Here is a 15071-nt window from a genome sequence, read left to right as displayed (position 1 = left end):
AGAGATACACAGAAATTTCTACATGATTTGGACTTAAGTTTCTGAGGCTGAAGTAGGAAGCTGGGGGCCTGCCTGCTCAAGGCTTGTGTGTGACAAGGTAACAAGGCATTTCCTGGATAGACAGGATTGCTTTGAGATTTGCCATTCGCCGCCTCCTCGTGGGGAGCCGGATTTAGACTCAATCCCTTTTGGCTTGGATCCCAGCTTTGCCCCTCACTGTCGATAAGACCTCAGGCAAGTCAAGGGCCTCGGTTTCCACATTTGTCAAATGAAGAGGTGACCTCTGATTCCCCCCTTGACCCCTTTCCTGGCTGGATCTCTGATCCTATCATCATATGTCTCTACCTGATTTTTCAGACCCTTGTTCCTTGCTCACTACAGTCTCAAGGAAAGCTTTGCCACAAAGCACAGGAAACTGGTCGCGTGCACTTCCCTTCAGACGAAGGGACAATTAAGTCTATGGAAAATGTATCCTGGCTCCTGAAATGTGAGTTTGGAAGGCCAGCTTGTGAAATCTGAATTTATCTGTAAGCAACCAAAATTATGAAGAGGGGGGTTGTTTGTTTTTTTCCTGCTACAAAACATCGCCCCAGAGAGAATCCTAATCAGGCACCAATATTTAGGGCAGAAAAGAGGCAGAAAGGAGCCCCAGACAGGCAGATGGACAGGGAGTAGGAGTTCTCTGACATACTCCAACCACCAGACAGTAAATGCTTGGATTTAGGCGAGAAGAATGGGAACGGGAAGGAGAGAGGCGATTGAAATAGAGATTCTGCAGGGCCAAAATCAGCAAGGCTCTTTGATGGCCTAGATCCAGAAAATTAGGCCAAGGGTATGGCAAGGAGGAAGGTCGATTCCGGTCCTTCAAAGTATGGCCAGCAGAAGTGGCACCATGACTGTATTACATAGGTGAGGAAATATTTCAGATGGAAATACTTCCAGCAACCCTATTGGTGATATCAAAAAATGAGGAGGTGGAGGAGGAAGAGGAAGAAAAGGAGGAGGAAGAAGAAAAGAAAGAGGAGGAGGAAGAAAGGAAGGGAGGAAGGGAAAGAAGGAAGGAAAGAAAGGAGAAGTAGGAGGAAGAAAAGAAGAAGGAGGAGAAAAAAGAAATTGGAAATGAGGTATATAACCATCAGTTGGGGAATGGCCAAACAAGTTATGGAGTCTAGATGTCATGGAATATTACTGGGACATAAGAAACAATGGATATATAGATTTTAGCAAGGCCTGGGGAAAACGGCAGCGAGGTGGCACAGTGGATAGAGTGCCTAGAATTAGGAAGCCCCGAGTTCAAACGTAGCTTCAGACATTTATGAGCTATGTGACCCGGATAAGTCCCCTAAACCTGTCTGCCATTTTCCTCATCTGTAAAACGAGTCAAAGCAGAAAATAGCAAGCCACTCTGGTATCTTTGCCAAGAAAACCCCAATCAGGGTCACGAAGAGTCCGATGTGACTGAAAAACTGACTGAACAAGAAATGGGGAAAATTACATGAACCGATGCAGAGGGCCGCAAGTAGAATCAGCAAAGGAACAAGTACAATGACTCCAGCAGAAGAAATGGAAAGAGGGAAAAAAATCCCAGAAGGCCGTGATGGTGATCAGCAAGCTTCGCTCCCAAGAAGAGCAATGGCCACGCAAAGCCGGGGAATTAGCGGCTAGGAGTCACTAGGAGGTGGGACCCATAGAGAAGTTGGCTCTGCTGAATGGTCCTTTCCCCATCTTTCTTTTTGCTTTTTGTTAAAAGAATACCAGTTTTGGGTGGGAAGGCTGAGGGATACTTTAGGAAATGAAGCTGATCATTCTGAAAAATAGCGTGATAGTCTCTCGCTAAAGAAACAGGCTCTCCGCTTTCCCATCTCAACATCACAGACTGGCCGGACTTCCTAAACCATTTACAAGGCGGCCATTCTTCACGGGGTCTTATTCCCAGCATCCTGGTGCTTAGATCATTAATAGGCCCCATCAACTGGCTAGAGTAACAGGAGCTGCCGGCCCACGGAATGCGGCACCCACCGATGGCTGACCACGGTGACCTTGCTGGGAAAAGTCACTTCCATTGGACAGGCCACTGGCCGCGAGGCAGAGAGACCCCGCTCTGGGTAATTCTTTGCAGATGCCAGGAACTGGAAGTTTCAGGGGGGGAAAATGAAAGCCATTCAGTCTGCCAATGACACAGGCCTTTGATACCGCCCAGTCACTGGGGCCGGGAGCTGCGAGGTCAGGAAGGCACGTAAAGATTGGTGATTAGAGAAATACTATATCAGCAAAGTGTGGCAAGCTATTAAAAGAAACTGCAGCTTTTATGATTGGGTCCCCGAAGCTCCCCGGGGCTATTTGTATTAGATATTGAGTTAAGCATAACTTATTTAGTCCCAAGCATTCCAGAAAACATTTTGATGTCAGCTACTGCAGGAAAGCAAACACAGAGCAAAGGAGGAAACAGGACTGATCTCGAACAGATAAAAAATGGTATAATTTAATTTTCAGGACCCGGGCATTTTAAAGCATTAAGAATGAGGAATTTTTAAAAGGCCCTTTCAACTTGGAGAAAAAAAAAAGTTTATTTAGTTCCTCAAAAGAAAGGAAAACAGGCTCTGTGTTATCAGCATGTTGAACGTGTGCTGATTCTGACAAAGGAAGACTTTTGATGTAGGGCAAAATCTATTTTCGGGCTTCAGGAAAGTTGCTTTTTATTTTTTCCCCTGTCATCTTCCATTTTCTCGCACAGAATTCATGCATCTCCTCTTGTGGCTCAGCCCTGACTGACCAGAGACGCCTGCGCACCCAGGAGTTATTCTGGGAGGTCTCTAGAAGATACCGGCATGTCGGGGTCCAGAATTCCTCTCCCCAAACCTGGCTATGGAAGTCTCGCTATTCCAAGGCTTAAAGATGAGAAGATCTCCTTTTGGAAATTAGCACGCTGCTAATAACTGATGCTCAAGGAAGTTAAGGCACACGGGATCTAAGCGGCAGCTACAGGATTTGTACTCAGGTCCTGAGAAACCATGTTTAGGGCTCGGCCTCCACATCATGGGTTGACATGTGGGTCATGGGCCAGCAGGGATGAAATCAAGGAAAATCATTGCATTGTAAAGGTGACTATCAGTCTTTAAGCAGGGAATTACAGAGAGCATCAGGTCCTCAGTTGTCTCTCTTCTCTCTGCTAGTTCCCTCTGCCGGGATGTATTCCCCTTTCTGGATGCCAAGGGAAGCCCCCAGCTCTTTAGGGGGTGTTGGCACAGTAAGTAAGGTATTATAAAGGGAACAATGAGCCTTGGGAGCCAGAGAAGCCAGGAGGAGTTCCACCTCCAGCACTGACTGAGGAAAGTCATTTATCTTCTCCCTGTCTCAGTTTCTTTATCAATAAAATGGGAATAATGGCTCTATTTCCTGCCTAGAGATGTTGACATGATCAAATGATATAATGGATGTAAAGGGCTTCAGGAACCATAAAATGTACACATGCTATCTATTATTATCAAAACATGGTAGCATCAGGAAAAAAAAAACATTTTATTGGGCAAAAGATCATGTCTCACAGGCAGCATCTCCTAGCTACTCATCTGGGAAGGAGGAGCACCGACTCTAGGATAGAGAGGTACTTGACCCATTCCCAACTTTTGAGTATTTAGAAAAACAAAGGAAGATTCTCAAGTCCCAGAATTCCAGTTATGGAAGGGCCCTCCAAAGCCAAGCAAGCCACATTTCTTCTGAAAATATACCATTAAAAATAAAAGATAAGGGATATAAGGAAACTGATACCCTCTTGGTCTGTATAAGACCCATCTCTGACGTGTAGGAAACCTGGGTGATGTCTACTAATCTGCCCTCACTTCTGATGTCTGATGCTTTTATAGCACTTTAAAGGCTACAAAGCATCCGCCACTATTCTTTTACTTGAACCCTACAATGATATGAGCTAGATAACATAGGTATGATTGTCCCCATTCCATACATGCAGAAACTGAATTTGAGAGAGATTACCTAAGTTGACCAGGATCAAAAGCTGGGAAATGAGCTGGTATTTGAACCCAAATCTCTTGACCCCAAATCCAGAGTTTGTTCCTCTACTATTCCTTCTTAAGCCACGAGCTAGTCCTCGATCGTTTCTCATCATATTGAAAAAGCCGAGCCTTCGCAGTGGGGGGTTTCTGTCCCCAAAACAAATGAATCAAAAAGCATTCATTGAATGCTTACAATGCACCAAGCTCTGTGCTCAATAAAAAGTACAAAGATGAAAATGAAAATGGTTCTAGTCCTCATGGAACTTTGATTATAGTAGGGAGGGATCACTCTTAAAGGGGCTTCGTGGCCAGGAAGAGAGGTTTAGATCTGGGAGTCTCAAAGATGGGGAAAAAGAGAACAGAGGCAGTAACAGCTGGACCAGGGGAAGTGATTATGGTGCCCAAGACTAGAGGCACTCATCCTACTTGGGACCAGGGAGGCTGAGGGGCTGAGGCTATTGAATCTGCTGACTTTGAAAGTATAGGATAGATAGATGGCTATATGGATGGATGGATACACAGACAGAAGTAGATGGGTGGATGGATGGATGGATACACAGACAGACATGGATGGATGGATGAATAGATAAATACAGATGTTTGGATGAATGGAGAAATGATAGATTGATTGACATATAGATGATGGATGGATGGATGAATGGATAAAGATATATGAAACATGTGCAAATATTGGGTAATTTGTGTGCAAAAGTACATATATGCACATATCCACACACATCAACTTTTAAATATAGCATCCTCTCATACATACACATTATATAATTACATCTGTTATATTTTACATATTTATACTCTAAAAGCATATGGTGTTTATGCAAATATATACACATATATACTATATATACTACATTGAAGCCTTTAGAACATATGGATATAGTGGATATACATATATATAATATGTAATTAATGTGTTTTGTCATATATCTTAGTATATGTTTACACTATGCATCAATATGTTGGATATGTTATATAAGTATATATTATTTGTACTAGACACAAACAGAATGAGAGAAAGGAGATTATCGCTTAGGGAAGAGTGTGTATATACACAATGTGTGTGTGTGTGTGTGTGTATAAAATGATGTTTGTCTGAATAGTTATTCCCATCATTAAAAAACAAACAATGAATAGTACCACACTCCCTTCCAGGAGTGTTGTAAGGACTGAATGAAATATTTGCAAAGTGCTTTGAGACCTCAAAATGCTGTTGCCAGAGGCTGGCTCCGGACCTGTCTGTACATGCTCTCTCACACCCATCCCTGCTCACACATGCACACCTGAGCCTCCCCACCACTAGGGCATCTCCCTCCTCTCCCGGACTGTGTGCCCAAAGTTGGACCCGTCCGTGCCTTTCTGGTCAGGGCCACCTTGCGTGATGATTTTGTACCTCAACTGCCGCAGAGCCCTGGACAAAGCAAGTCCTCGATCGTTTTTCATCGTATTGAAAAAGCTGAGCATTTGCAGTGGGGGGTTTCTGTCCCCAAAAAGTCCAATAAAGAAATGAAGCAACAAACTTTTGAGAGGGATCTCCAGGTTTTGGGGGTCATTGCCGGGGGAAAAAAGCAGCAGGAGAACAGTCTATCCTGAAGCTCTGTGCTCTTTTTCTCGATAGAAGTCAGCAATCAAAATCTTCGCATTATATTTTTGGACTAATCTAGTTCAGATCGGGCTAAGCTCCTGATGGAGTCATGAGCCATGCAACCATTCTGAGCTCAGAACATTGCAGAGCACACGGCTGGGACACAGTCACCATGAGCCCTCTATCTCTTGGCCTAAACCAATTCTCAAAAAATGGGGGTGAGGAAGGAGGGAGAGAGGGAGAAGGGAGGAAAGTAGTAAGGGAGGGAGGGAGGGAAGGGACAGACAGAGACAGAGAGAGAGACAAAGAGGCAGAGAGAAGAGAGGAGAGAGAGAGAGAGAGAGACAAAGGGAGAGAAAAAAGGGATACAAGAGAGAAATAGAAACAGGTGGGAGAGGATGGAAACAAAGGGAGAGAGACAAGAGATAAGAGAGACAGAGAGTCAGAGAAAGAAACAGACACAGACACAGACAGAAAGGAAAGAATGGAGACAAAGGGAGAGAGAGGAGAGGGAGGAGAGGGAGAGACAGACAGAGAGACAGAAACAAAGACAAGATAGTGAGTCAGAGACAGAGACTGACAAAGGCAGAGAGAGAGGGGAGAGGATGAAGACAAAGGGAGAGAGGAGAGACAGAAACAGAGAGAAAGGAGACAAATGGAGAAAGAGAATAAATAGAAGAGACAGAGAAAGAGAGACAGAGACAGGGAGAGACAAAGACACAGAGACAGAGAGACAATCAAAGAGACACAGAAAATATCGTATAAGTTGCCCTTGTGTTTGTTTCTCTACTATTCCTTCTTAAGCCACAGTCCTGTCCCGTGTAGGGATACTTCTGGACACAGGTGACAGCTCTTCAGCTGGGTGATGCTCACAGCTTCTGGCTTCGCACCAGGGAAGCATTATTGCCATGCCAGAGGGGATGATCCAGAGGTGAAGGGAGAAGGCAGCTGTTTGGCCCTCTTCCCCCAAGAAGCACCTGCCTTGAAACCGATAGACATCCCCTTCCAGGCTTCTCCTGGAGAGGTCCATTCGCTATGTCATAAGCTGCCCGCTCACTGTATCGTGAGATAAAAGTGGGAACCAGAAGGGGCCGTGGAGCACTGGTCAGGGTCCAAGAACGCAGACTCTGAACTCATCACCTCCCTCGCGGCCTCGTGCGACCCGACGCCTCGTTACAATTCGGCTCCTTCGGCCCGAGAGGAAGCGAGGGATGATGAAAGTGGCGAAGGATGATGAAGGTGGCGAAGGACGATAAGGGAAACGGCTCGCCCCGTGGCGCTACAAAACAAAGGGCGGAAGAAGGGGGAAAAGAAGCCAGAAACTGGGGAGAGTCCAATGCACTTAGTTTTATTAATACTTTCAAATAGTGAAGAAACTCTGCCGAAGATAGGGAGCCTTTGAAGATAAAATTCCATGGCATAAACTGGAGGCTCTCTCTAATGCACTTTTCATTATCTTCCCTCCAAGTGACTGATGTCAAGATCAAGGGAGTCAGTGAGGGCAGATACACTCCAGGACCCAGCCGAGAAATAAATCACCTCTCTCCTGTCTCTTCAGCTGCTCCGCGGAGGAGATACCGGCCCTCCAAAAGGGTAACTTGGGAATCTTCCCCCCGATTCAGGAGGCCAAGTTCCAGGTGGCCACCCTCGCCCTCTCCCCTAGCCTTTCCTCTCGGGGCTCTTCGGTCATTAAGGTAATTGGGGTCTCCCCACGTCATTTATCAAGTAGCTAATGAAAGTCGGAGATAAGCCGGTTCTTGATCACTTCTTGCCCTCTGACTCCTCCAGGGACACCTCTCTCCCTCTGCCTTTTATCTCATTATGTTAAAGAGGGAAAATGAATCTAAGGAAGAGAAGATAACAAGTGGGCTCCAGACGGGACTACTGAGGTGCAGGCCATTTTGTGAGGAGGGGGAGTGGAAACCCACCCTTTTATCTATTGTTACCTGACGATTAACCCTTTGCCAGCCCCCGTCCCCCATCCGCCCCAACCTCTCGGTAGCTATTTTTGGTCCCCATTTGGGGACTTTCCTCTCCCCAGACATCCCGCTTCCATTGCTTCTTATTGGAGGGCAGGGCTCCTCGTTCCTGAGGGTTGTGGGTGAATTAAGAATGTCATCATCGGGCCTCCATCTCACAAGCTTGACTTGCCGCTGTTTTTGCTTGCAGAATACAACAGTGAAAACTGTAATTTCTTACACAGTTCCAGCAACCCAAGATGTTTTGCTTGGATCCTAAGTGAACTGTCGGTAACTGCCATTCTGAGCTGTTTTGCTTTCATTGGCTACCCGTTTGCTACCCTCAATTTCATTCTCCAAACCTGTGTTTAAAAAACAATCTAACAACACTTTGATTCTCTCTGGGAAAAAAACAGCCATGTGTCCCCTTCCCTAATACCCGGCGACTTTTTTTGGTGTATTTTCTCAGAAGTCGTAAGGAGGTGGGTGACCTTGGATCCCAAATGACCAGAGTGAAGGATCCGATTAGTTTTACATCTTTCCTGTCTTTGGCACCGCAAGGCCCAGGAATACACAAATAGTCATTTCCCAAAGAGAGAGACTTGCAATCTCAGCCCCGGCACAGAAATAGGTCTTTGCAGAAGGGGACCTGGCCAGTCTGCTCTGAGAGCAGCCCCTACTGGACAATCCATCAATTTCTCTTGGAACTGGATTCTGAAAGATCTATTTCCCTCTCCTCCTTAGGGGAAGTGAAGTGACATGGAAAATGGATGGGGAGGATTTTTTTTAATGCTCAATTCATAAAATTAATTTTATAACTTATATGGATGGAAATAGATACGATAGAGACATGTCATAATAAACCTAAAGAACAGTTCCAAAAGATGGATGAGTTCTGGATTTCCCCGAGCTAATACAACTCCATGGAGGGAACTTCAAGTCTACCCAACCTCTTTATTTAAGGATGTTCTTTGGAAACGAATAAAAACAAAAAACAAAAATAAAACCCCAAAGCCCTGAGGTACTTATTCAGTCCAGTTAGATGTGACATTCAGGGAAATGGGAAGAGTGGGAAGTGAAATAAAATTAAGTGACAGGAACCAAGAGAAAAATTTCCATGAAGTTTAAAATAATATAAAAGGCAGCAGTGAAAGACATGACAACTCTGAACAAGAAAATGGCCAACCGTGACCTAAGAAGGGGCCTCTTCCTTCAGGAGTGAGGAGCAGAATGGTACCGCAAGGTCACGAGTGCCTAATGTGTTGGTTTGCTTTAATAATTACAATTCTTTATTTCCATTTGGAAAATAGCTGGCTATCACTCATATAGCACCTACTATGTAGTAGACACTCTGAAAGGGGCTTTTACAAATATTAACTCATTTGATCCTCACAGCTGGGAGGTAGGTGCTATTTGTAACTTCATTTTACAATATAGGAAACTGAGGCAGAGGGTAAGTGACTCGCTGAGGGTCACCTAGTTAGTAGGTGTTTGAGGGTGGATTTGAACTCAAGGTTCCATTCTGGAGTCAGAAAGCCTTGAATGTCACAGAACTGGCTCCTTACTAGATTAGCCGGACGCTGAGGAATTGGGGGCTCAGACCATGCAACCCTCCAGGACTGTCCGTTAAGCTGAGCATGGCCGGGGTCTGCATTACCCCACTCTCCCTGCCCCAGCACCTGGCACTCCGTCCCACAGGTTCCCATCCAGGCTGCCTCACAGGGGTGTCCCTGGAGTAAAGCAGCCTCCAGAAGCGAGCAGGTTTGCGGGTGCTCCCTGCCCCCTCTGCCTGCCAAGGGGCTGACCCCAGGAGACGCCTGCGAGACGCGACCCAGCTGCACAAGGACATGGCGGGGGAGCCCACAGGGCAGAATGTTGCCCACACGGTCCAGCAGAATCGCCGCATCTTCCTGCAGCTTTTGTTTAGCTGTTTCTTTGCTTAGGAAGGATGGGGGGGCACAGAGGCATCGGTTCTGAAAGCTAAGAGTGGCTGTGGAGATCTGTGCTGCCCCCCCCAGTCAGCTCGCCCTTCCCAGCCGGTGGAGACCAGCGGGCCCGAACCCGCCCACCTGTAGTCCCCCACTGACACGGTATTAATAACCCATGGAAAAATCAACAGGACGTTTTGTGTTGAGCCTTCACTGTGGGCCCTCTGTTCGTCAGGGCTGAAAACCGAGCTGAAAGGAAAGCTGGGAGGTTCCTGCAGAAAGGGCCCCCCCGAGGCTGGCTTTGCCCTCTGTCCCCACTCTGGTGTCCCATCCCAGAGACCGATCCCACCAGGAAGCAACGAAGGGAGGGCCCAGCGCTGGGCAGAAGCGGGCCTGGAAGTTTCCCAGGCTCCTCTCTGCCAGAGCCACCCCCGGCGGGCTCCATCCAACTCGGACAGAGGCGGGGTCTCTACGCTTGACTTTTTGGAGGGGGGCTGCTGGGGTTTTAGGGATCTCCTGAAGGGCAGAAAAAAGTGCACCGTGGTGAGCATGGGTAAAGAAATAGCCAAGGTCCCCAGGGCTCCGGGGACGCCATTGCTTCTCAGGCATTCCCCACTGGGGTCGGGCCGGGTATTCTGAAAGGCCAGTTTGGAGGGAAGCGAGCAGAACCAGGAAAGCAACAACACTGGCCCTAAGGACGGGAGCAAATGTGCCTCACAGGCAGCCAGTAACGGCCAGGCTTAGGCCAGGACCCCTTCTTTGTGCAGAGAGGTGGGGGACTACAGGTCCAGAGCATCGTGTACACTATGTGAGAAAAGCCTGGGGAACCGCCAGGCCCATAATCCAGTGAGATACTGCGGATATCAAAGCCACGCACCATGGAGTATGTCCACAACAACTCCCATTAGAATTCTCATTTAAGAAAGCAGAGAATTTCCCAGGGACGCACTTGGTCCACACTCCATCCTCACCAGCTCCAGGTGTAGACAAATAAGGGCTGCGCGCTTTCTCCTCTCCTACTCCACGGCTTTCTTTGAGATCCAGGACAGAGGCCAGTTCTGATCTCCATCATTGTCTGCATTTCCCCTCCTCAGCAGCCTCCAAGCCAATGAAAGCTCCCTGCGGCATGTAGCCCTTGTCCTGTCCCCTCAGCACTGACCAGAGCCCCTCACACGGGGGACCCTCCATCTCCTCTCACCAGGAACAGCCACGGGGGCCGAGAGGTGCCACCGACCCCCGCTGGCACGGCGACGGGTCCTCGCCCACAAACAACCCCGTTAACAGCAGGCAGACCCCTGACAGAGTGCAGCCAGTTCCCCAGCCCCAGCCACCAAAGCCAGGGAGATTTATGACGACCCTCCCGGTCCATCCACCCAAACAATTTACCTCCCGATTCTGGGAAGTTTCTCTCTCTCTTCACGCACATTACAGATCAAACACGCCCCGTTCTCCGTCCCGGGAGGGCTCTGGCTTTCCCAAGACTGTCAGCCTATGGGAATCCCGGGGCAGCCCCCTCAGTCCCGGGGACAGGGACAAGACAGAGACAGCTCTAAGTGAGAAGGAGGAAATGCAGACCCAGGGAAGGGAAGGGATCGGGGGAAACACAAAGGGAGTTCTCCTTGGGCGGATGATTTACAAGCTATGAAGTTACATTCATAAGTCCATTTTCAGAGCCGATCTGCATCTAACAGTCAAAGTTCAAAGATGCAACCTTAGGTCAGGATGCAGAGGGGATGGCCGCTGTATTCTGGGAAGAGCCAAGTGGCTTGTGGGAGAAATCGGGAGGCTCCGAGCATAAACATCACTCGAATTTCACGTCACCAAATGGCCATTCCAGCACCAACTCTCCCCAAAGTTGTCCATTACCTCCGTTACAAGGTTCAAAAGTCTGCACATGCTGGCTATGGCAGGGAGGGATTAACTGTCTCGCCTCCATCTTGCTGCCCTTGGGCCCACAAAAGAGTAAATGGAGGAGAAAGGATGAAGAAGCAAATTAGCAAAGCAGCTAAGCCATTTCAGAAGGGGAGGTCTCATCCCTCCTCATCCCAAGCCATCCCACCCCAGCTCACTCCACCCCATCCCATCCCAGCTCATCCGGCCCCATCCCATCCCAAAGTGGCTGACAATTCCTTCTCCTTTTCCAAGATATTCCAAGTTAATCACTTTGATTTAAAGTGACAGACCACAAACTTATCTTTGGATCAACGTGGCTCAGAGCAGCGGGGAATTTGTCTTTGCTTCTTTCCACAAAACTACATGATTCTTTCAGTTCCCTTATGAAAACTGGCAAGGGCTGCGCTCCGCTCCTTGGCAGGGCTTTATTGTTGGCCAGCGCAGCAGCCGGCTTCTCTTAGTGACCAGTAGCTATAGTACAAACATCGCGCCTACATAACCCAAAGCGCCTGCTTAAAAACCAAAGGGCCCGGGGCAGCTCGGTGGCCCAGCGGGTAGAGCCCCAGCCCTGAAGTCAGAAGGACCCGAGTTCAAATCTGGCCTCAGACACTTAACACTTCCTGGCTGTGTGACCCTGAGCGAGTCACTTAATCCCAAATGGCTCAGGAAAAAAAAAGGAGCGGGGGATGTGTTCAAATACTGAGTGCTCGTGGGTACATCGCTTTGCCTCTTGTCTGTAAGACGGCAGGGGGAGCGAGGCTGGTTTAGAAGTCTTCTCTAGCTGGCTCTCGCTGATCGCACGACTGTCGGTGACTTTCTAGGTGAGACTCCTCACGGCAGAGCCAGGTTTGGAAGCTCTACATGTTTCTACTTCTTGTCTGCCCCATGACTGAGAAGTGACTCAGGAAACGCTTCTGGCTCATGCTCAGTGTAGACCATCACTGGTTCACACCAGCTACAGAGCGGCAAACTGGAGACGGATGACAAGATTGCATGAAGGAATGGCACTTTCCAGGGCGGAGCGGATGCCGGCCACTGCTGGAACCTCTCGCCGTGAGCCCTTCCCGTAGGGGTGCTCTCTTGGTCTCCCTTTTGGCGATGGCCTCTGCAGCCTCCGGACCTCCCCAGCCGTCCCGGGCCTTGCCATCGCTTCTTTGCTCAACGTCCTGTTCCAGAAAATGGGAAAGCTTCTTCCCCTGTCTCCGTGGGAAGCGGATACTCCCGCTCTGACAACCGCAGAGCAAAATTGGGGTTGACAAGAATAAAAACACACGCTCGCTAAGAATAACGGAGACAGCAAAAAGTCCAAGAACATTCAAAAGGAGAAACTCTCAAATGTGGCTTTATCCTCTGGTTTGGCAAATCGGTTGCTGAACATTAGTTTGTTCATCTGTAAAATGAGGGAGCTGGAGCCGATGAGCTTTCGGCCATTCCAGCTTTGAAGTCCATGTATATGGTCTGTTACATTGGTGCGTCAATTCAGCAATGAATTAACAGCCTACTATGTGCTGTTCGTCACTGTGCTAGACCCTAGGGATACACATACAAGGAAAAATAATTCCTACTCTCAGGGAGTTTATGCTCTAATGGAGGGAGAGAATGATACAGTATAATACAAGATACGCTCAAGGTAAAATTTCCATTAATCCGAATCCTATTTGATGAATTGTATTGGGTTTGAAAGAAGCAAACCTTGATTCTGTAATTCAGACACATTTCCGAACTAAGTTAATTCTATTTTCCATCTGTGTCTCTGTCTCTCTACTTTCTCTCCCCCTTTCCCCTCTCTCCTTCTTCCTCTCCCTCTCCTTTTTCCTTTCTTTCTCCTTCCCTTTCTTCCTCTTTGTGTACCTTCCTCTCTCTTTCTCTTTTTCCTTCTTTCCCTTTCCCAGTCCATCTCTTCTCCCTTTCCTTCTTTTTTTACTCTCCCTCTCCCTTTCCCTCCCCCTCTCCTTCCCTCTTCTCACTCTCTATTTCTCTGTCTCTGTCTCTGCGTCTCTGTCTTTTGATGTCTTTGTCTGCCTCTGTCTCTCTGTCTTAACCCATCATTTTAATTTAGTCGTTTGCATTGATTTTCGCCTCCTTTCTGATTATATAAAACCATTGATAAAGCATCTGAGAAAGATCCTTTCCTTTCCTGTCCTGTCCTTTCTTTGCAACCATTAGATTGTAGAGGCCTGCCTCTCCCTCTAGCTAATGACCTCTGCCCTGTCCCAATTAACAGACAAACCCAGGGGCTTTCCGTCTGAATGCGGGCTTATGCTAGCCTTTAGGGGAACTAAGAGAACAAAATATAGTTGTCAATGAGGCTGCCTTGGATTTTAATGGGATCGAGAGGGGCTCAATGGTGGTACAGAATGAAGGATGGGGTGTGTGGAGAAAAAACTGCTTTCACAGAGAAGAAACATCAAATAAGAAATGAGTGCAGAATTTCTCATCCATCTAAGGCAAATAATTAATATGTACTGTGTTACAGGTCAAGTTTTCTACATAACTAAAATCAGATCTTTTCAGGTGAAAAGGACACTAAAGGCCATCTAGTCCAATCTGTAGGTCTTACAGAAAAGGAAACTGAGGCAGACAGTTTATCTCAGTAGTCTAAGGTCCACGGGTATTAACTGTAAGGGATGAGATTTGAATCTAGAGCCCTTAACTACAGATTCACTACATTCCACTACATGATGTTTCCTTTCTAATATTAGGGACAACGAGGGGTCCAGTAGATAGAGGGCTGAAGCCAGCAGCAGGAAGACCCGAGTTCCACTATTCGACAAAATCTGCTGGGAAAACTCGAAACTAGTATGGAAGAAATTAGGGCTCAACCCACATCTAACACCACCTACCAAGATAAGATCTAAATGGGGCCATGATTTAGATATAAAGAGTGATATTATAAGCAAATTAAAACAACAGGATAGTTTACCTCTCAGATCTGTGGAGAAGGAAGGGATTTGTGTCCAAAGAAGAACTGAAACTCATGATTGAACACCAAATAGATCATTTTGATTATATTAAGTTAAAAAGTTTTTGTACAAACAAAAATAATGCAGACAAGATCAGAAGGGAAGCGATAACTTGGGAAATCATTTTTACATTTAAGGTTTCTGATATAGGCCTCATTTATAAAATATATAGAGTATTGACTCAAATTTATAAGAATTCAAGCCATTCTCCAATTGATAAATGGTCAAGGATATGAACAGACAATTTTCAAATGAAGAAATTGAACCCATTTCTAGTGATATGAAAAGATGCTCTAAATCACTATTTATCAGAAAAATGCAAATTAAAACAACTCTAAGATACCACTACATACCTGTCAGATTGGCTAAGATGACAGGAAAAGATAATGGTGAATGTTGGAGGAGATGTGGGAAAACGGGGACTCTAATACATCGTTAGTGGAGTTGTGAATGGATCCAACCATTCTGGAGAGCAGTTTTGGAACTAGGCTCAAAAAGTTATCAAAATGTGCATACCCTTTGACCCAGCAGTGTTATGACTGGGCTTACATCCCAAAGAGATCTTAAAGGAGGGAAAGGAACCTGTATGTGCCAAAATGTTTGCGGCAGCCCTCTTTGTGGTGGCAAGAAATTGGAAACTGAGTGGATGCCCATCAGTGGGGGATGGCTGAGTAAGTTATGGTATATGAATGTTATGGGATATTATTGTACCATAAGAA

General features: G+C 46.8%; 1 protein-coding gene across 3 annotated transcripts in view; it reads right to left on the bottom strand.

Moving 5' to 3' along the window:
* HDAC9 (histone deacetylase 9) overlaps positions 1–15071 on the bottom strand; it is an 867097-nt gene that overhangs the window by 297872 nt on the left and 554154 nt on the right. The gene's annotated exons all lie outside the window — the stretch shown is intronic.

This window comes from Antechinus flavipes, chromosome 5 (genome assembly GCF_016432865.1).
Source record: "Antechinus flavipes isolate AdamAnt ecotype Samford, QLD, Australia chromosome 5, AdamAnt_v2, whole genome shotgun sequence".
NCBI lineage: Eukaryota > Metazoa > Chordata > Mammalia > Dasyuromorphia > Dasyuridae > Antechinus > Antechinus flavipes.
This window is presented reverse-complemented; position numbering and strand designations above follow the sequence as displayed.